Source organism: Mustela putorius, unplaced genomic scaffold (genome assembly GCF_011764305.1).
Source record: "Mustela putorius furo isolate JIRA1106 unplaced genomic scaffold, ASM1176430v1.1 tig00003949_pilon_pilon_pilon, whole genome shotgun sequence".
NCBI lineage: Eukaryota > Metazoa > Chordata > Mammalia > Carnivora > Mustelidae > Mustela > Mustela putorius.
This window is the reverse complement of record NW_025422093.1, coordinates 280302-304564: the sequence shown is the minus strand read 5'-3', so window position 1 is coordinate 304564 and position 24263 is coordinate 280302. Positions and strand designations below refer to the sequence as shown.

The 24263-nt window shown below is 35.0% G+C and overlaps 1 protein-coding gene across 3 annotated transcripts in view; it reads right to left on the bottom strand.

The window, feature by feature from the left end:
- The window catches only part of CTNNA3 (catenin alpha 3), a 1821555-nt gene that overhangs the window by 1784416 nt on the left and 12876 nt on the right, over window positions 1–24263 (bottom strand). Inside the window, exon 1 of one of the 3 annotated variants that reach the window (XM_045069886.1) lies at window positions 16930–17016. The exons of the other annotated variants lie outside the window; for them this stretch is intronic. The gene's annotated coding sequence lies outside the window, so the exon portion shown is untranslated. Of the gene's footprint in view, window positions 1–16929; window positions 17017–24263 lie in introns of those variants that run through there. 3 annotated transcript variants of the gene reach the window in all.

Here is a 24263-nt window from a genome sequence, read left to right as displayed (position 1 = left end):
CATATTACAGCTTATGTGTGTTACCTGGCAGCTGCTAATCTTACATTATCTGACTCATGCACAGGACATATTCCTTCTTTACGCTTTTTATTTCTCTTTCTCTCAGTCTATAACTTTGGAACTCCCTTTTTCTTTCCTTCAGCATCCCTTCCAATCCTAGAAAATGAGAACTGCTTTAGCCTTCCCCACATTATTTTTCCTAGTTCCAGACATTCTCTTTTATTTGCCTTAAGTAAAATGTCTTTTTTCCCACCTTTGATCCATATTCTTTTCAAATTTGTGCTCCCTACACAGAAACGCTAAGATTTGGGGCCACTGATATTATTGTTAAATGATTATTTGTGAAGTACTACCCCAGATTCTTGTGAAATAAAATGTAGTAAAGCCAAGGCTCAGCTATCTCTCTTCTTTCTTGATTTTTAATTCATCAAATTTCTCTTTGACCATATACAGTCCCTTAAAACCATACTTACAATTAATCTAAAATTTCTGAAATTCGCTTCTCTTAACATCAAGGACACCTGTTTGACTGTGTATCACAATGTTTATTTACAATTGTCACCTCTACAATAAAACACTTTTTCCCAAACCAGTACTGTCCATAGACTTGGACAAGAGCTGCCCCACCCCATATCCTCATATTTTGGAAGACTCCATGGAACCAAGGTAATGTGCCCTCCCAGAACCCACACCTACCCTTCCTGACATGCTCAGGGTATCCAGTATCCCACCTCTCTGTTCTAACAGCCCAAATCTACTTCCACAGCCCTGCCAGCCTGTTCCTAGAATCCATCCTACCAAAAATAAGTGACTAAATATGCTCATCCTTATACTTGAGAGCTGGCCAGGAGACAGCTTCCCCCCAAAATTTATGAGTTTGTTGGAGTTTCTATGTGTAAGCTGGACTGTCCACTTGTATGTGCTTAAGGCCTCTCAAATGCAAAACAGAGCCAAAAGTGGACAGAGAAGGGGCAGACCACATATCAGGGGCAGGAGTGAGATCCCCATCCATCAACTCATTCTAACAAGAATCTTCAAGAAATCCTAAGAATTTTAAATCCAAATCTTATCTTCCAGGTCATTTCGAAGGAGTTTTCTCAAGGTACAAAGATAGGAAGATAGAACCTACTGTAGCAGCTTGTTATCTTGATTTGTAACTTTTACATATATAGGTGTGGTATGCAGGCCTCCCTTTATACCCTCACGCTGCTCACTACAATTGTTAAAAACAGGCCTGCCCAAACTTTCTAGCATTTCATATCAACAAGTTCTTATTAATCGAATTTGCTTCTTTCATTGTTTCCCCAATTTTCTAAGATGCATTTAACCCTGAGGTAGGGTAAAAAAAATCATTATTATTCCACTTTTAAGAAAAGATTTCTTGAAATTTTCAAAATGTATCATCTCACTATGTTACTGTAACATTTTTTTAATCTGTAGCAGGAAAGCTCTTCACATAATAAGCTTCTGCAACAATACCACTTTTCTTTTCCTCTCTTTTTTCCCCTCATCCAAATGTTCTATTACTCTTTTCTTAAATTTATGGATTTCCATGCAAGAGTATACATTCACCATATGCATATTTTTCTACTTTTATTAACATTATTTGTTAACATTCAACATTACATTCATAAGAAAATAAATAAAATCTTAAATATTCAAAAAACACAATAGAAAAATTCAGAATTTATTGCTATCTATGACATTGTATTTCATTTGTATCTCTTTAGGTATCTATATTTATCATTATTTATTAATTATTGACCTTTTCCCATGTGATTTTCTCAGGATGACTACAACACATAGTATCTATTCATATGGCTTTGCTATGCCCTAATCATTGTCATACACTAACACACACACACAACTTTGACAGTTTTATCTGCAAATGGGTTTCTTTTCCTCAAGTTTAAATTGCTTTGAATATGTCAACAAGTCTCCTACCAAAAGTATCTTTGGATTTCATGAGATCTCATTTAGAGAAACTCTATTTAATTAAATACAAAGGAGAAATTTTTTATAAGGAAGATGCCAGTTGCAACCATCATCACAAATATTAATCTTATCTAAAACTCTATACTCCTAAAACATGAGGAAAAATAGTTTTCTATTTTCCTATTTCAGGAGTAGGGTTCCTACTCCTGAAATAGTGTCATAAAAAAGAGCATTCATTTGAAATTTATCTTGAGGGGCACCTGGGTGGTTCAGTCAGTTAAGCATCTGCCTTTGGTTCAGTTCGTGAACCCAGGTTCTGGGATGAAGCCCCCTGTCAGGATCCCTGCTCAGCAGAGAGCCTACTTCTCTCTCTCCCTCTGCCCCTCCCCATGCTTATGCTCTCCCTCTTGCTCTCTCTCAAATAAGTAAAAAGAATCTTGAAAAAGATTTATCTTGAGTGGATAGCAACTCTGTAAGCTTCATTTTCCCTTATCACCATGCCCCTCTTTCAGAAGGGTTAGCAGAATGTACTTAGGAATCATGTGAAGGACTGGAACCAAATGTAAGTGACAAAAAAAAGAATACATATGGATATATATGTACATATGTGTATACACACATACATATACATATATAAAAATAATATATATACACACATATATGTGTGTATATATATATATAATGTTAATAAAAGTAGAAAAATATGTATATATATATATACATATACAAGTTTAAATGAAGAAAAGGAAGGGGTACACAGGAGATTTGCTGCACAATATTATGAGTTGATTTTATGCAACTATTTTGGCTAGAGTAAAATAAAATGGAAAGAGGACAACTATAATAAAAAAAAAATTTCCACTGCAATTTCTATACACACCTGTTTTCCAAGCCCACCTCCCTCCTGACCCTTATCTCACCCCCATGGTTCCAATTTCATCATTTCTGGCTTATTTGGCCCACCAAGAAAGAAGTACACACATCTCTACTCACTTAATAAACAAAAGGATCTCAGATTTGTCAGAAAGTCAGGAAAATCAAGCAATTGCCTAATATTGCCAATTGCCTAATTGCCTCCATATGATGAAGAAATAACTTGGTTTCTTTCTTTTCAGATAATCTTCCTACACTTTACAAATACTTTCCATACATTTCTATGGAGCTCAATAATAAGTATAAGCTCTTCTACCTAGCCTCTTCATCAGAGATAACAGCAATGGTGCTGCTAGGCACCCCTAGAGTACAGAACATCATTATTCATTTATTCATTTATTCATTCATTCAACTTACATTTATTGAGTTTCTACTTCACACCAGTCAGAGGGTCGGGGGAGACCATAAACAATAAATATAGTAAGAAGAAAATTGTTAGCACATTAGAAAATGACATACTATGGGGGAAAAAAGAAGAAAAAGTAGAACAGAGTAAGCAGGATTCATTTGTAGAGACAGTGGGAGAAAACTGAAGCATTAAATAAGATCAAGATTAGCTTCACTGAGGACATCTGAGGAGATGTGAAATGGTGAGGAAATTAGCCAAGCAGACACCTGGAAGCAGAGCACTCCAGCAGAGATAACAGCAAAAACCTGAGGCAGGAGAGTGTTGGCGTATTAGCAGAACAGCAAGGAGGCCAGTGTAAGTGGGGTAGAATGAGCTACAAAGAGCATAGTAAGAGAGATCAGAAAGGTAATGGAGTTGAAGGTGGGTGGCTATAGAGCATGTCGAACCACATGAAAAACAGAGCAGGGGTTTGAGCACTAGAGAAAAATGATCTGGTTTATATTTTGGAAAGATCATCCTGACCAATAAAATGAAGTATGAAGGGCAAAAGCAGAAGCAGAGACACCACTGGGAGGCTCCTGCAATAACTTAGACCTGCATGGTGCCAGTGGAAGTGGACAGAAGTGATAGATTATAGATATATTTTGTCAGTTGAGACCACAGGAATTCCCTATAGACTAGACATAGGAAAAAGAGAATTCAAGCCTGGGTTTTCCAGTCTGCAGCAACTGGAAGATTGAAGTTGCCATTTAAGTGTGGTGGGCACGGCTGCAGGAAGACCAGGAAAATGAAGAGTCCAGTTTGAGATATGATAAATTGAGAGGCATGTTACACATCCAAGTGGAGATGTTAAGCAGGCAGTTAAACATACAAGAGCAAAATTTGGGAGAGAAATCAGGGATGAAATTATGAATTTTAGACTTGTCAACACAAAGGTGGATAGAACATGACCATCAAGGGAACAAGCTGACTAGGAAGAGGCAGGTCAGAGTCAAAGGATTGTTGGGAATGAAGATAAATACATCCAGTGATACCCAGAAAGGGAATACAGAATTAAGATTTGCCTTTCGGTAAATTAGAAAAATATCCCCTTCTCAGCAAATGAATTAGGAAAAGGTGCCACCCTCTGGGTAGACATGGCCCTGCAGGTGTCAGCAGGAAGGCCCACAGTTTGTCCAGCAGGAGGGCTAGGTTTCAGCCTTACTTAGCCTCTCAGCAGGGTTACATGCAGCAACCATTGTGAGACATCCTGCTACCCTCCCCTGTCTGCTATGAGATGGTTTTGTTTTTTAGGTAGGCTTCATGTCCAGCATGGAACCCAATGCAGGGCTCAAACTCACAACCCTGAGATGAAGACCTGACATCAAGAGTCAGATGCTCAACCAACTGAGCCACCCAGGTGCTCCTGCTACAAGATTTCTTAAATTCTCCTGCATGTCCTCACTATTGGATCTCAGTAATTAAGAGTATTGGCTTTGAAGCTAGACTGCCTAGGTAAGAATCTAGGTTCTGTTCCCTGCTCATTGGTAACTTTAGACAAGTTACTGAGTCTCCCTAAATATCAGTTTCCCTGTCTATAAAATGAGAATAATGAGAGTAGCCTCCTCAAAAGGATCTTGAAGATGAAGGAAAATTCATATGAAAGCCATAATTTAGCCAGTATCTCTGACACCTAGCAAGGGCTCAACAAATATTAGTTGATATTATGTTATCCTCTTTTCACTAGGATAGCAAAGTCTACTTGTCTACATTTAGAATAAACATATTTCTTTAACCTATACAGCTTTAATTATTATTCAAGAATGCTTTCACTCTTTGTTCCCACAATAAAAGAGTTTAAAATAAAGCTTCCTTCTGGTGCCTCTATTTATTGGATCGCTTAACTTCAAATTCTAAGGCATATTTCCTACATGTACATTAATTAGAAAAGCAACATGCCTAAATACCCTAGGAAAAAATCCTAAGGCACAACAGCCTCATAAAGGATCTTGAGCTCTTTGAAATCAATTCCAGAGTGGTGCATAAAAGGTATGCTCCAGGGTTAGATCTACAATTCTTAAATGTACTACATTTGGGATCCTCAAGAGTCTGCACTTTTTATTTCCTTAGCTTCCAAGAACTCTGGGTTTCAACAGAACAAAACAATTTATATTTTGTAATAAAAAGAAAGTATCTTTAAGCATGTTGTAATTCAAACTTTAAGCATCTGAAGTTCTCTTTAATAAACCTCTGGATAGTAATCTTATTGACACTCTTTGAAAAATGATCAAATTGAGTGCTTATCCCCCAAAGTGGATTCTTTATGAGAACACCTAAGTGAAATTAAATTAAATTGAAACAATTGCTTACTCTAGCCATAGCAACAAAAATAAAACTTCCCTGCACATACAACATAGATGAGGGATGCAAAAATGGTTTTTAAAAAAACCAAGACTGTCTTAACTAATATGAAGTAAAACAAAGAAAAAGAATATTCTACCTATATTTAAGTCGTATACTATGTTCTTTTTACCATGAATGGCTAGTCGAGTTTAATGTCCCTCCAAAACAAAAAAAGAAAAAAGAAAAAGTTATAATTCAATTTCTGATTTAACTGAAAAGTAACATTGAATATAAAAATTTTACATGAAGACCTCATTACCCCTCTCCTGTTAACACACCTTTCATATTATTTTATAAAATGCCAATTCACACTAAAAGCTCACCCTATATTTCACAATGGCACACTTTTTAAAATTGCAGCTAAGGAGAAAGGACAGAAATGCCCCATGGTTATTCTATACAGCAATGCCTTTCAACTTAAGGACATTTTGTACCATATAAAAATTATAACAGAACTGAAACACTATGAAAGCCCATCTCATATAAGCGCAGCATGAAGGTTACCTACATATTATTTAAAAAGCCAATGAACTAAATTAGTCCAATTGAAATCCAAGAAGATAATCTAATATGTGAGACCTCAGAGAAGCTTTCATTGAATCACCCAGAACAAGAATAACCTTTAGCTAGAAGCCATCAAGTTTAAGTAAGCAGGGCAGAAGTAACATGCCCTTCATAGACACCTTGAAAGTGACAGTGACTTTTGTTGCTGTAAGTCCAGTGGGCCTGTGGGTCAGTTCTACTCCATATTTTAAGACAGCTCAAATATATATGAATTCTCCTAAGGTATGTTATTTTTGAAAGGCAGAGAACAAAAAGAAAATGGCGAAAAAGTAAAATTCTTGTCAACCACAATTTGAAGCTAAAAGTCCCCCTTTTCTTCTTTGTTCTCTTACTAGCTGTAAATAAATAAAAGCCTGCTTATCAGGATAAAGAAAATGAGACCAAAGTCTTTGAAAACACTATATTCATTTTTCTATGTATCTACTTATACACTAGGAAAAACCAACAGTATATAACTGTTTTAAAAACTTGAGCTCCTTCCCTGCCTCATTTCCATTTTTCCAAATTCCTTTAACAGAGTTTTTAAAAGTCTATGCCAGAATCTCTGAACTTAACCATCCAAGCTCACTATTTTACCACCACTTTTAAATTTTTTCTCCAGGAACTCTGCCTATATATCTATTAACCCTATTTAACTATTTCTCCCAAATGTTCAGTATTCTCTCTATAAGACATAGAAGTCTTTCTCCCCTGGCTTCAAAACACCACCTTCTACCCTTCCAGCATTCTTTTCCAATATGTGTTGCTGGTTCCAGTTTATCTACCATCTCCTGTTAAGGAAGGGTCTTACCCTAAGGTTCAACCCCTTACATCCCATTCATTGCTCACATTGTTTTCTCTGAGTAATCTCATCCTAGAGTTTCAGTTCAACTTAGGAACTCAGATTCTACAGTCCAGATCTCTCACCTGAGCTTCAGAATTCGCAAACCCATTGACCACTGGGCCATCTCACAGGCATTTTAAAACTGAACTCGTGATTTTTTTCCCCAAAATCTGTTGCCACCATCTTCAGTTCTCATTTAGATTAATGACTTCACCATACAAATGGGCACCCAACCCAGCAGCATGAATGAACATCATCCTAGAATATTTTCTTTCACTCTGCCTCTTTCCTCATATCAGATTAGTGGAAAAATTAATATTGCTTCTATCCCCTCAACTCCTCTTGCATTGTCCATGTCCTCTCCATTCCCATGACTACTTTCTCAGTTCAGACCCTCAGTTTACACAAATTAGACACACTCACTCTCTCTGAAATAAATAAATCTTTTTTAATAAAAGAAATATAAGTGGACTCAAAAATACACACATATATATATGTTCTCTCTTTTGAAAAAAACTGAAAGAAAAGTTACAAGATTTAAAAAAGAGATAAAACACTGTAAGGGAAGGAAAAACAAGATAAAAGAACTCAAGAAACAAATGGGAGAAAAAAATAAAACATTACAAAGATAAAATAGTAACAAAAGCATTCAATATATACGAACTGAGAGCATATTTTGGGAACATAGTGGACAGACTAGCAAAATCACACATCAAAAAAGATGGTAAAGTTCAAATACTCTTCTTTCCTTATCTCTCAAAGCAAGGAATCAATAGATACTGAAGTTGGGTGGTAATTTAAAATAATTTCTCATTCAAGGAAAAATATGCAAAAAGCCTCTAAGCATATAAAAAGTTGTTCAACCATTTAAATGAGGGGATGGAGAAACATTTACCATGCAAATGGATGTCAAAAGAAATCCAAGGTACTAATACTTATATCAGACAAAATAGACTTTAAAACAAAGACCATAACAAGAGACAAAGAAGAAAGGACACTATGTAATAATAAAGGGGACAATCAGACAAGAAGATATAGCAATTGTAAAAATTTTGCACCCAACATGGGAGCATTCAAATATATAAAACAATAACAACTGTAAAGGAAATAATCGATATTAATATAAAAATAGTAGGGCACTTTACATCAACGGACAGATCATCCAAACAGAAAATCAACAAGGAAACAATGGCTTTGAATGACATGCTGGGTCAGATGGATTTAACAGATACATTCAGACTATTCCATCCTAAAACAGCAGAATACACATTCTTCTCAATTTCACATAGAACACTGTCCAGAATGGATCACATATCACATATCACATATCACCAAGTCTCAACCAATGCAAAAAGATCAAAATGATACCATGCATCTTTTCTGGACACAATGCTATGAAACCAGAACTCAACCATAAGAAAAATTCTGGAAAGACCACAAATACATAGAGGTTAAATAACATACTACTAAACAACAAATAGGTCAACCAGGAAATCAAAGAAGAAATTTAAAAGTTCATAGAAACGGGGCACCTGGGTGGCTCAGTGGGTTAAAGCCTCTGCCTTCAGCTCAGGTCATGATCCCAGGGTCCTGAGATCAAGCCCCGCATCGGGCTCTCTGTTCAGCAGGGAGCCTGCTTACCTTCCTCTCTCTCTGCCTGCCTCTCTGCCTACTTGTGATCTCTATCAAATAAATAAATAAATATCTTAAAAAAAAAAAAAAGTTCACAGAAACAAATGAAAATGAAAATACAATGGTCCAAAATCTTTAGGGTGAAGCAAAAGCATTCTAAGAGGGAAGTTTATAGCAATACAGACCCACCTCAAGAAATACAAAAAATTTCCATCAACCTAACCTTACACCTAAAGGAACTAGAAAAGAACAAACCAAAACCAAAACCGAAAAGAAGAAGGAAGGAAATAATAAAGATTAGGGCAGAAATATATGATATAGAAACTAAAAAATAATAAAAACGAGCAGATCAATGAAGCCAGGAGCTGGTTCAAGATCAACAAAATTCATAAACTGCTAACCAGACTTTTAAAAAAGAGAGGTGGGGGACTCGAATAAACAAATCACAAATCAGAGAGAAGAAAATAAATCACAAATCAGAAAGGAGAAATAACAACCAACTACAGAAATACAAATAATTGTAACACAATGTTATGAAAAATTATAGGTCTACCTATTAGACAACCTAGAAGAAATGGATAAATTCTTAGAAACATAAAACCTACCAAGCTGAAGCAGGAAGAAATAGAAAATTTGAATAGGCCCATTAACAGTAACAAAATTGAGTTGGTAATCAAAACACCTCCAACAAATAACTCCAGGACCAGATGCTTTCACATGCGAATTTCACCAAACATTTAAAGAAGAGTTAATACATATTCTTATCAAACTATTATTTTAAAAAATATAGAAAATGAAGGAAAACTTCCAAACTCACTCTATGAGGCTATATGAAAGTCAGATAAAGATACCATAACAAAAAAATAAAAAGAGAGAGAGAAAGAACTATAGAACTATAGGCTGATATCTCTGATGAACATAGATGCAAAAATTCTCAACTAAATACTAGCAAACCAAATCCAACAATATATTTTTAAAAACATACATTACAATCAAGTGGGATTTATTCCTGGAATGCAAGGTGGTTCAATATTCACAAATGAATCAATGTGATACACCACATTAATAAAAGAAAGGATAAGAACCATATGATCATTTCAATAGATGCATTAAAAGCATTTAACAAAGTGCAGCATCCATTCATGACAAAAACCCTCAACAAAGTAGGTCTAGAAGAAACATACCTCAAGATAATAAAGGCCATCTATGGAAAAACCCACCACTAACAACACCCTTGATGGGGAAAAACTGAGATGTTTTCCTCTATGATCAGGAACAAGACAGGGACGTCCATCTCACCATCACTATTTAACACAGTAGTAGAAGTCTTAGCCTCAGCAACCAGACAACAAAAATTAATAAAAGGCACCCAAATCAATAAGGAAGGAATAAAACTTTCACTATTTACAGAAGACATGATACTCTATAAAGAAAACCCAAAAGACTCCACCAAAAACTACTAGAACTGACAATGATTCAGTAAAGGCACAGCTACAGAATCAATGTATAGAAATCTGCTGCATTCCTATATGCCAATAATGAAGCAGCAGAAAGAGAAATTAAGAAAACCACCCCACTTACAATTGCACCAAAAATAAAATATCTAGGAATAAACTTAAGAGAAAAAGAGGTGAAAGACCTGTACTCTGAAAACTATAAAACACTGATGAAACACTGATGAAAGAAATTCAAGATGACATAAAGAAATAGAAAGACATTCCATGCTCAAGGGTTGAAAGAATAAATATTGCTAAAATGTCCATGCTAAGGCTAAGCAATCTACACATTTAATGCAATCCCTACCAAAATACCAATAGCACTTTTTCATAGAACTAGAACAAACCTAAAATTTGTACAGAGCCATAAAAGACCTCAAACAGCCAAAGCTACATTGAAAAAGAAAAACAAAACTGGAGGTATCATAATTCCAGACCTCAAGTTATAGTGCAAAGTTGTAGTAATCAAAACATGATACTGGAACAAAACCCGACACATATATCAATGGAACAGACTAGAAAATCCAGTAATAAACTCACAATTATATGGTCAATTAATCTTCAATGAAGTAGGAAAGAATATCCAATAGTAAAAACACAGTCTCTTCCACAAATGGTGTTGGGAAAACTGGACAGCAACATGCAAAGGAATGTAACTGAACCACTTTCTTATACCATACACAAAAATAAACTCAAAATGGATTAAAGACCTAAATGTGAGACCTGAAACCATAAAAATCTTTGAAAAGAGCACAGGCAGCAATTTCTCTGACATCGACCATAGCAACATTTTTCTAGATGCATCTCCTAAGGCATGGGAAACAAAAGCAAAAATAAATTACTGGGACTCCCACAAAATAAAAGCTTTCTGCACAGTGAAGGAAACAATTAACAAAACTAAAAGACAACCTATGAAATAGGAGAAGATGTTGCAAACAACATATACAATAAGGGATTAGTATCCAAAATAGATAAAGAACTGATAAAACTGAACATGCAAAAAAAAATTCCAATTAAAAAACAGGCAGAAGTAAACAGACATTTCTCCCAAAAAGATATTCCAATGGCTACCAAACATATGGAAAGATGCTCAACATGACTCATCAGCAGGGAAATACAAATCAAGACCACATGAGATGTCACCTCACACCTGTCAAAATGGTTAAAATAAAAAACACAAGAAGTAAATGTTGGCAAGGATATGGAGAAAAGGAAACCCTCATTCACTGTTGGGGCAAATATAAACTGGTGGAGCCCACTATGGAAAACAATATAGAAGTTCCTCAAAAGGTTAAAAATAGAATTGCTCTACAATCCAGTAATCTCACTACTGGGTACTTACAAAAACTTCATTTTACCCAACTAATTCAAAGGCATACATGCACTCCCATGTTTACTGCAGCATTACTTACAATAGCCAAATTATGGAAATGGGCCAACTGTCTATCAGTAGATGAATGGATAAAGAAGGTATACACACATACATGCCTACATACATTGAAATATTATTCAGCCAGAAGAATGAACAAAATATTGCCATTTGCAACAACATAAATGGAGCTAGAAAGTATAACGTTAAGTGAAAAAAGTCAGTCAAAGAAAGACAAATACTACATGATTTCACTCACATATGGAACTTAAGAAACATAACAAATGAGCAAAGGAAAAAAACGAGAGAGAGAGAGAGACAAACCAAGAAACATGTTCTTAACTATAGACAACAAACAGATGGTTACCAGAAGGGAGGTGGGTACAGAAATCTCACTTCTAGATATCTACTCCAAAAATAAAAACTAATCGAAGTTTTTCATTGTACCAATTAATTTCAAGTGACTTCAAAACACAGTATTTTTACTCTAATCCTTAAAAGGATATCCTCTAGGAAAAAAAGAATGGCAAAGTAATCTTCAGCTGCATTTAGTACTCTTATTAAATACATGTAATATAGTCTTACAAATTCTTATATATATGCACACATACATATATATATAAACTTATATACCTATACTCACACACATTATAATAAAGCAATTATATTCATGCTATTAGGAAATAAGATTCTAGCATAAGGAAAATAGATACAAATATTAAATCAGAAAATTTACATGTAAATCCTGTTATCTTATATTGAACTGGAATTAGCAGTATGATCTTATTATATATTTTTCTCCTCCTAAAAAATACCAATTTCCTAGCTCCATTCACAAAATAAAAAGGAAGTGGGAGTGGCAACAGCAACCCAGTACATAGATTGTGTTTCCTAAATACTATTTCCCACTAAAAGGACCCAAGCTTCTCAAAGAAAATGCTGGTTGAAGATCTGGGGCAGGAAATATAAAAAATCAGCCTAAAACATCTTACCTAAAACATAAAAACCACTTGGATTTGTCAAGAGGCTCAGGACCCAAGTTAAAGGTATTCTCACTGACCAAAAATGGGAAATTTGAGCATCAAAAGAATAAAGATTGCAATATCTTTTGCAATCTTTATCCATTGCAAATAAAGATTGCAATAAAGATAAAGAACTTTATCTATTGCAAATAAAGATTGCAATAAAACATGCATAAAAATTAGTTCAGAAAACAAAAACTCACTGGTTACCTTTCAAAGTTGCTAGGACACCATCCTATTTTTCTGAAAACTAATAAAGAATGAGAAATAGTCAAGTATTTTCCTTATTTTCTGGCATGAACTATACCTTAGAAGAATATTCTAAAATTCTTTATAGAGTAATCCCAACCAATAAAACTAATTAAGAATTACAAAACACTAAAAATCACCATTTACAACCCCTTAGAAAATAACAATCTAGAAAATGATCATCAGTAAAAGTTAAAATCATTCAGTGAATGATTAATAGGGAACTTTGAGAATCAGACTTACAGAGCCTGAACGTGCTGATCAAATTTAACGTCACCAAATGTGACACAATTCAGACTCTATGGTTCCTGACGTGACACAATGGGAAGTACTCATCATCCACACAGTATTCTTGCCAAAAGAGTTAAAATTAAATCTAATCAAGACTTGTCTAACTACCACCTTACTGGAAGGAGGAATGTGTTAAGTGACATCACAAGGTTGCCATCACCCAAATCCAGAACATGAAAAATACTCCAAGACAAAATGACTTGGTTTCTTCAACTCATAGATGACATAGAAAAGAAGGAAAACTCTTAGGACCAGCCACTCAAAATTATGTCAATCCTGAATTCTGATTCCAAAATCCAACTATAAAAAGACATTTTTAAGCAGTTAAAATTAGACAGTCTCTACTTGATAATGCTAATATTTGTTAATTTTATTGGGCATGATAAGATGATTACATTTTCTTAAATCCTCATATATTAGACATAATATTAACATGGACAATTTATTTTCAACAAAAGTGCCAAAGTAGCTCAAGTTTCTTTTCAACAAATGGTGCTGAAATAATTGGGCATCATACATAAAACAAGAATCTCAAACCTTTTCTCACACCAGATGCAAAAATTTACTTGAAATAGATCACAGAGCTAGGGATAAGACAAAGCTATCAAACTTCTTAAAGAAAACATAGGAGAGGGGCGCCTGAGCGGCTCAGTGAGTTAAAGCCTCTGCCTTCAGCTCAGGTCATGATCCCAGGGTCCTGGGACCGAGCCCCACATTGGGCTCTCTGCTCAGCGGGGAGCCTGCTTCCTCCTCTCTCTCTGCCTGCTTCTCTGCCTACTTGTGATCTCTGTCTGTCAAATAAATAAATTTTTAAAAATCTTAAAAAAAAAAAAAAAGAAAATGAAAAGGCAAGCCACAGACTGAGTCACAGTACTTTTAAAACCCATATATGATAAAGGCCCTTTATCCAGAAAATATAAAGAATACTTAGAAATCAATAATTTACATGAAAAACTATTCAATATCTTAAAATGGACAAAACATTTGAAAAGACACTTCATTAAAGAAGATATATAGATGGTAATTAAGCACATGAAAAATGCTCAATATCAGTAGTCACTAGAGAAATGCAAATTAGAGTTACAATATATACTACTATACACCTACTGGAATGACTAAAATTAAAAAGACTATCAATACCCAAGCTAGCAAAGTTGAGAAGTAAATGGAAAGCTCATACATTGCTACTGAAAACAACAATTGATAGTTTCCTACAGAATTAAACATATACCCACCATATGACCTAGCAATTTCACTCCTTAAACATTTACCCAAGAGATATGAAAGCATATGTCCACATAGTGACCAATACACAAATGTTCATTTTGGCCTTATTCATAATAGTCAAAAACTTGAAAACTCAAATTTCCATTAACAAATAAATAAGCACTCTTGTAATACAATCATCCCATCATACTTTGTGCAAGAAAAAAGTAAACTACTGATAAACGCAACAACATGAATATGCTAAGTGAAAGGCATTATGCTAAGTGAAAGAATCACACAAAAGGAAGTTGTACGATTAACATTTACAGAATATTCCCGACCTCTCTCTTACATCATTCAGTTTATTTGGTGCCTTGACCCTATGTAACTTCCTGATTTTAAAACTGTTTGTTTGTTTATGTGAGAGAACAAGCAGGAGAGGCAGAGGGAGAGAGAATCTCAAGCCAACTGAGCCACCCAGGCATGGCAACCCTATTTAACTTCCTAATAATATTTGCTTTGCAGCTTGCAAGCCTCTTTGGTTTCCAGTTTATCCTCAATGTCATTCTATGTACCTGATGTATTATGCGTACGATTCATATTTTTTTCTTGAAAGAACTCTAACTCAACCTGCATATGTGTTTATACTATAAAATTATAAAAACAAAAGCTTTGAGTATTTTTCTTTGTTTTTTCACTGCCCTTTAAAAAATTATATCTTTTTTTATTTTATTTTTTTCAGTGTTCCAAGATTCATTGTTTATGCACCACACCCAGTGCTCCAAAATTATCATGTTTTATTGATCTTATTTCTAAAAACAGAATTTTTAAAAAGGGGACCCAGTGATTGTCCATGATTCACATGTTAATTTGATTTCTGAGTATATCAGTAAAGATACTTTGGCAAAGCTTTAACTACTACAATTCTGTTCTTCAATACTCCTGGGTGAAAGCAATGAGTTTGCAAGCTTATTTTATTCACTACACAAGCTGGGTTTGGTATGGTGTGCAGTACAGAGCCCAAAGTCTCCAACACAGTATTGCATTTTGAGTATTTAAAGATCAAAGAACATTAAAGTCCTGTCTCTTAACTCCCTCCTACTAATCAACAACTTATTTCTCAGTTAGATCGATCCAATTAATTTTGACCTAACATAAGTCGAAATTCAAGTTAAACTTATCACTAAATTGAAAGAGTAAAAGGAATGATTTAAGTAGCTAATCTCATTTACAACAAACTATTAAAAAAATACTAGGACAAGATTCATAGATTCACACAAAACTGCCAAATATATTTTACTTCAAACATTGTCTTGATCATGTCTGTTTTAATATGTAAATATTTTACCATATTTAGATAAAATATTGTTTCTAAAAAAGTAAACCTCTTAAATCTTTCTTCTGAATTAAGTGACAGACTCAATCTTTTTCTGCTCCTAGAAAACGTGGAGTCATACAAGCCCACGTAAATCAGTGCAAGGGTTAAAAAGGCAGCAGTTCTCCAATTTTTTCCCACCAAAACACAAGTGACATTTAAAGTGTATTTAATATTCACTGTCCAACGTGCTCTGCTCACTCCGAACTGCCACCTGCAGTAAGGAAGACAACTGGTTTGTATGAAATTCCCATGGAAGATTTCTGTAACCCCGAATTTTCTCTCCCATCTGTCTGTAATACACTAGTATCATAAAACCACAGTCAAAACCACTGCATTTTTTGCCTCATTCCTGACTCTGTTTTATATTCTTATGCTTGTTTTCCTTTCTTCTTTCACTCCACTTTCAATTTGTGCTATCTTGAGTTTCATATAGCCTTGTAAGTCACCTTAAATCCTTTCCAGGAGAAGAAATAAATAAATAATCATTCTATGTATCTGCAAAAGCAATCTCTTCTTGTTTACATTAGATAAAGCCTTAAAACTTTTAACTCCTTGCTGTCTCTTAACTATTCTCTACCATATTGAACACGGAAGTATCAAAATCCAAGTTCCTTCCTTTTTGTTTTTATCAATGCTTTGTTTGAAGATATTTAAGGCTGCATACAAAAAATACAGGAAAATCATCCATGCACAATTTAAGTTTAGAGGCCCGTGACAGAAATTAAACTGTTTGCACAAATAAAGAATCTGCTTGCTACACAACTTTAATGTGTAAAGAATGTAAAGATTCCAGTTCCTGGCATATATGATTACTCAAATAGTAATGGCTCGGTTACACAGCAGGAATTTTTAAATGCTCTGATGTAACACTACTATAGCTTGGGCACTGGCACATGAGCATTTGTTTTAGTGCTATTTTAAAAAATCACTAATACACACTCCATATAGCAGAACGGAGCCTCTGCTCAATTGAGTCTGCCTGAGTTGTTGCGAAAGAAAAAAATGTGTAAAAGAATCATATTTTTATCTAAATCTGAAATGCCCACTAATCTATTCAAAAAAGTAGACATTTATAAAATTGGAACTTTCATAAAGTCATTTAGAGTTTAGTGTTCTTAAAAGAAAAATTAATATAAAAGTAATAAATGCAAGCATAGTAGCTTCTATTCATCCCATTTCATAGAAATAATGTCCTTTTACTTCCCCCAAAGCTATCTAACGAAGCAACAGATAATCTATAATTATAGGATTTGCCTTACACAGCAAAATTTGATCTTAAAAAGTTGGACACTTCACTCACCTACTGCAGGACAGAGTATTACCCATATACAGATACTAAATCAATTGTCTAAGCAATTTCTTGTACTTAGAAATTCAGTGCCACTATTACGGCTCACAATTTGGCTTATGATGCATCTGTAAGCAAACAGCCTGACAAGCACCCTAGTGTATTTCAGGATGACTGACAGGACACAGTGGCTCAAGCAGAAAGGGGGGATGGGTGCTCTTAAAGCAATATGCCTATAAGAGTGACATCAAACAGGAGAATCAAACTTAAAACTGCATTTTCCAAATTTGCATGAAATAATGCTATATTGTCCAGTATCAGCTTTTAAACATAACTTCTGTGTGCATTATATTCCCCAAACATTGTAAATTCCAAAGTAACCTTAAAAATTTAAAACACTGAAAGAAAAGTGTAAAACATGCGTGTTATATGATACCTCCCTGAACTTATCAAACTTCTAAATTACTTAAGAATATTCCAATTATTTTAAACAGAAATTGAGTCAGGGTACCTGGAGAAAAGTAGCTCTTATCTCCACTCTAGATATTTGCCAATCGCTCCTAAAAAAGTAACTTAACTGATGAAAGTAAATTAAATATCACAGTTGCTATCAAAAATAGGGATAGGAGAGCCATGTAGTTTGTCCCCTGCTGTGTTACTTCCCTGCAGCCTACTTCTGTGGTTAAAAAATAGATCAAAAGGGGCGCCTATATGGCTTAGTCGGTGGCTCAGTCAGTTAAGCATCTGCCTGCAGCTCAGGTCATGATCCCAGAGTCCTGGGATCAAACCCTGTTTTGGACTCCCTGCTCAGCAGGCAGTCTGCTTCTCCCTCCTTCTTCTTCTGCCCATCTCCCTGCTTGTTCTATCTCTTTTGCTCTCTCCTTCAAATAACTAAAATCTTTAAAAAAAAAAAAAAAAAAAGAGGCAGATTGGGGTGCCTGGGTGGCTCAGATGGTTAAGCATCTGCCTGCTGTTCAGGTCATGATCTCCAGCTCCTGGGATTGAACCCCACATCCAGCTCCTTGCTCAGTGGGGAGCCTGCTTCTGCCTCTGCCTGCCACTCCCCCTTCTTGTGCTCTGGCTCACTCTCTCTCTCTCATTCTGTCTCTCTCTCTCTCTCTCTCTCTCTCTCTCTCAAATGAATAAACAAAATCTGAAATAAATAAATAAATTTTTTAAAGTAGAGCAAAAGTTTAGGAAATTTCAATTATGGATATTTCCATATTAGTTTCACTTCAGAAAATATTTATTTAAGTGATACATTGGCTTCAGTCTTCACATATGTAATTTTTCTATATTATTTCACAATACTCTGCACTGCTCAATCTTTTCTATAGCAATCAACCCTATTTTAAAAAAAGCTACTCATTTTTAAACGTAATCCCTAATTTGGCCAGCAGAGGGTACCATTTGATCCTGAAAAACCAAAGTATTGCATCCAAGGACATTTATTTTTATACTTGAACTAGAAACTGGGACATACCATCTCAAACTTCCTTATTAAATGTGTTCAGAAATGTCCCATTTGAGGGGTACCTGGGTGGCTCAGTTGGTTGGGCGGCTTCCTTGGACTCAGGTCATGATCCTAGAGTCCCAAATGGGGTTTCCTGCTCAAAGGAGAGTCTTCTCCCTTTGACCCTTCTCCCTTTCTTGCTCTCTCTCATTTTCTCTCTCTTAAATAAATGGATAAAATTGTTTTTAAAAAAATGTTTACAAAAAAAAGTCCCATTTGATTTTGCCCATATAAATTTGACTTTCACAGAGCCCATATTAATGTTTAAAACTTCTCATCTGTGACAAAGTCTATTATTTTTTCTTCCTCAGTCAGCTCAATCAGATGCATCCTCATGGTAATGAAAGAAAGGCTAAGAAGTAGAATTTGGTTCAATGATCAAAATGACTTTCTACAACCCTAGATTTTTCTGGGGGGAAAAAAAGGAAACAAAGAAATAAAAACTCTACATAAAGATTAAAAGTTCCATTAGAAAATCCAAAACAAATGCAAAAGAAAATAGAACTACACTATAATACAGGATAATTCCTCTTAAAAATTACATATACATTTGTAAAATGTTTAATATTTTCCAAATGCTCGGTTTGGTATCTGCTATTTGTCCATTATATGTTAGGAGCTATAGGTTAATTTTACAAGACGGGTTCCTGTTTTCACAGCATTATTATATTTCTCATGACCATACAATGTTATGGCTAACAAAGTCCTCATACAAGCTACAAATTCCTTATTTTACAACTTCAATTTGGAAAAGTGTGAACACTGACTTGCCTGATTTACTCTTAAAGATTTTACCATCTCAATAGCCAAAATCATTAACAACCACAAATTTATCTTGACTGAAGATAAAAATTTTCTATGCTTCTCTGAAGCTATTATCACAAACATTAAGTTTACTAAATTAACTTGACAAAAATAAAACATATCTAAAGACTCGAAGAGTGATCTATCTCTCTTTTCACGCTCCCAGACTTACTACTAATGACACATCCTTTATGCTTAAGTATTACACTTTCCAGAGAGAAAAGAAATAATCATTCTTCTCCACAATAGTGATTCAAAATAGGAAATTATAGCTTCTTTTCCCATAAAAAAAAATCCTATTTGTGATATTGAAAGCAAGTATTCAGTTCCACGCTCTATAAAATCATTTTTAATAACAAGATGTGTCCCTTTCTTTCCTCATATAATAACAAATGGTAACCATGTAAAAATCATCTTTTACACCTGGAAATAAAGTATAACACCACTTAATTGCTATGGATTCTTTCAGGAAATTTTGAATCTTTAATTTTCTGAACTGATACATTCCCTATTATATAAAGAGATACTTCAAATTATTTCTCAAATTAACTTACAAGATATGCCTGCATAAGAAAACTGAAAAGTCAGTTTTGCAAGTAATTCATCCGAAAAAATCTAAAAACATCCAATTTTAGAATACACAGATAACTTTTTTGTTTTCATCTATTTAATTCCACTTTACTTTCCAACTGTGAGTTTGGTACCTAACACAGGCTCTCCTAAAGTATGTTTCATTCAGCAATTTTTGATTTCCCAGAATCAAAAGAACCTACGTCTAATGGCCTTGTTAGTCTCTATTCTATTTGTGGCTAAAAAAATTTTTAAACAACAATGCATGGGGTAGGGGACACAGAATAACCAGTCAATAGACACAATTTAAAATAATCCTTCTTACTTTTAGCAAAAATGCCTCCATACATTTATGTTCTATTTGGATTTTCAGTATACTTTTTAGATTTCATTTTACTTTTGTGTTTTTTTAATATACTTAATTTTATATTGAACATTACCTACTATTTCTTTAAACTACTGCAGTGTTCTCATAACAAATAATATTCACACCAGTGAGCAAGCTCTGACTCTGACGTACATTAGATATGATGAGTTTGAGGTCTGAGAGGCATGTGCAAATGGGTAATGTCCTATGGGCAGCTGACACGCAGAATCCTGAAGCTCAGGAGAAAATCAAGCCTAGAAAGAGAGATACAGTAACTACGCATCCATGTTACGCCCTAAACCATGAGATTAAATGAGCTCTTCCAAGTTTCAGAGGAGAGGAAGATAAGGCAGGCAAGGATAGTACTTTGCAAAACAAGTACCCACTAGAAAAAGGAAGAGAAGGAGAGAAATGAAAAGAAGAGGCAGAAACACGTGAAAACTGGGTTCAAATTCAAGCTCAACTTTACTCTGCTTACCCATGTCTATTTTGATCCCTTTCCCCTGTTTTTCCCATGTTGTGAAATGTGACCTACAAAGTGGCCATGAAGGAGAATTGCTTATAAAAATTACCCATAGAATTTAATGGAGTGCTCTGTTCGGTGCTAAATAATTCACCAATTAATCACTGTTACTATGTGGAAAGATACTTTTCTCTTTGTAGAATTCTCCTTTTCCAAAACCAAATGCCACTGAATTTTTGAAGGGTGCTAAGAGGTAGCAAATTACCTATTTGATTTAAAAATGGAGGAAGAGTCATTAAGTCCACACATTTTTATTTAGCAAATCGAATCCCTTTCACCAAGGGAAGTAATCTACCCTATCCATGACAATAACTTATAATTAGGTAATTAAGAAACATAAAATTGAAGTGCTTAAGATTTGCTTCCGAAGTGTTAACAAATGCTTAAAAGAGAAAATGAAAGATACACTAACATATATTAATAACTGATCTATGTTTATTTAGAGGATTAGATACGGGATGGTAAAAGGACAGAATAGTGAACTAAAAGCAAAGGAATGACAATAAGTAAAAAATAGAAAACCTCCAGTCTTGTTCCCACATAAGACTTATGGAATCATGCCAACATGCTTCATTCCAGAGCAGACAGCCAGTCACTCGCTGAGGCTGCATTAGAGCGAAGGGAAGGAAATCCTTTCTCCCACTCTGCTTCCAAAGATAATAACAGAAAACTAGAGAATGATGGATTTCACTATCAAAAGGCCATGTTTATATAACTTGTGTCCCTCATTGGCTCTCTAAAGTCAAGTCTACTAAACTTTCATTATAGAGCAAAAGAAATATATGTACAAAGACAATCAATTTTGCAAAACTCATAATATCTCCAAATTGTCCAAATACCTGTTATACTCACTAAACTTAAACAATAACATCATTCCCATCAGGCCTCCAATTGTAGAATAAAGCTCATCACAGAGTAAGGTTTAAAAAAGTAAACTCAGGGCGCCTGGGTGGCTCAGTGGGTTAAGGCCTCTGCCTTCAGCTCAGGTCATGGTTCCAGGGTCCTGGGATCGAGCCCCGCATCGGGCTCTCCTTCTCTCTCTCTCTCTCTCTCTCTCTCTCTCTGCCTACCTGTGATCTCTATCTGTCAAACAAATAAATAAAAAATCTTTAAAAAAATAAAAATAAAGATAAAAATAAATAATAAATTAAAAAATTAAAAAGTAAACTCAGTCATAAGCATAATGATTCACATTTCTTCAACTCTAAACAATAACCATGCCCAACAGAGAGAGTAACTCACACACACATGCCCCAAACCATCCTTGCCTTTTCTGGGTCATGGATCGTGAAAGCACAGAATTAGATTGACATATCAATCATGCTCCTTAGATAAAGTTCAACTGATGGAACGGGTCTGTGAAAAGCCTGTTTTATTTTGTTGTTGTTGTTGTCATATTGTCACATTCTATATCCCTTGCTTCAGTTCCATTCCACTCCTCCCCTCATATAGGCATCCCCTTACTAGTTAATGGATGCCCTTCTGGTCAACGTTCCATAACTCTTTTGATATACATCTTTACAATGATAAACAGCTTTTCAGATTTACATAAACAGTATTGTAATTCCTCTCTTTCTCCTTCTGTTTCTGTATCTCTGTTTCTATTTCTCTCTCCCCCCTACCTTTGTTTTTCTCTGTCTGTCTCCTCCTACCCCAACATTGTGTTTTCATGATCTATCATGTTGAACTAAATAAGTAAATACAAATATATATTTAAGTTGTTTTAATTTAATTGCATATATACGGTAAGCACCATAGGTTAGTTCAAGCAACATATAGTTCAGCTCTCTCTTACCCTTCATGGCAATGGAAGCAGGACATCAGATTTCCCAGACTTCTCTGCAACTCAGAATGGCATGTGACAAATTCTGGCCAATAAGGTGACAGCAGATGTCTGCTGAGATGTCTCTTTCCCTATAAAAAGGGAATCAGAGGGGCGCCTGGGTGGCTCAGTGGGTTAAAGCCTCTGCTTTCGGCTCAGGTCATGATCCCAGGGTCCTGGGAAAGAGCCCTGCATTGGGCTCTCTGCTCAGCAGGGAGCCTGCTTCCTCCTCTCTCTGAATGCCTCTCTGCCTACTTGTAATCTCTGTCTGTCAAATAAATATATAAAATCTTAAAAAAAAAAAAAGAATCAGAATGTTGTTATGACCTTTAGCTCCTCCTTCTCCTATTTCTGGTATGATGCCTGCACATAAAGCAGTGTTACTGCAAAGCTGAAGAGGAAAACTGACAGAGAAAAACTATAGAAAGAGCACAGGTCCTTGATGTCATCAGCTCTGAACTTCTTACCTATTTGTTATTTGAGAAAAATTAGTTCCCGATCAATTTAATTCATTTAGTTTATTTTCCCATTTATAGCATCCTATCAGATGCATTTATAAAGTATTTTATCTGTCGATATCCCTAGTCAAGAACATTTAGGTAGTATCCAACCCTTTGCCATGGGAAACAACACTAAAATAAACACTTTCATACATGCTTCTTTTTATAGATATGCAAGAGTCCCTCTAACATATACACTCTGTTGCAGGCTGAACTGCATCCTCCCCACAATTTATATGTTTGTAATTCTAATTCCCTATTCTTTAGAATATAACTATATATAGAAATAGGGCCTTTGAAGATGTGATTAAGTTAAAATAAACCCATTAGAATGGGCCCTAATCCAATATGATCACTGTCCCTTAAGAAGAAATTAGGACGCAGACACCAAAAGCGGTAATCATGTTGCAGATGCAGCAAAAAGGTAGCCATGAATAAGTCAAGAAGAGAGGCCTCAGGAGAAACCAAACTTAACAGCACCTTGATCTTGGCCTTTAGGCCTTTAGACTATGAGAAAACAAATTTCTATTGTTTAAGCCACCCAGTCTTTGATACTTTATAATGGCAGCCCTAGCAAACTAATACAATTTGGCAGTAGAATTTCTGGGTCAGAACGCATTTGAATAGTCAATTTCAACAAATATTACCAAATTGGTCTCCAAAATAACATGACCAGCAGAACATGTGGGTTTGTTCACATGTTCCCATCTCCTCCTGAGCACAAGATATTGCAGGACATTTCAACTTTTTCCAACACAGGAAGTACGAAGTGGGCCTCATTGTTGTCTTAACTTAATTGCATTTTTGATTACCAATGTGACTGGTGATCTATTTTGGGTTGACTAGACAGCCATTCATTGAACTGCTTACTTGTACTTTTTATCCATTTTTCTCCTAGGTGGCCTATTTTTCTCACTGATTTCTAAGAATTCCCTATACATTCTATATATAATCTTTTGTCAGTAATAATCCCTGAAAATATCCTCTCCCTGCTTAATATGTCTCTCTTTGTATCCATAAAGATCCTACCATCTATATATTAACGTTCCATTTGTTTTGCATCTTTACAGATACTAGGTTATTACTATACATCAATTTTTACCAATCTCATAGGTACGATAAGGTACACCATTATTTTAATCTGTATTTATCTAGTAACTAGTGAAACAAGCTAAATATCTTTTCATTTATCTATTGGTCATTCTAATATTCTCTTCTGTGAATTACTTTTTCCCTTATCATTGACC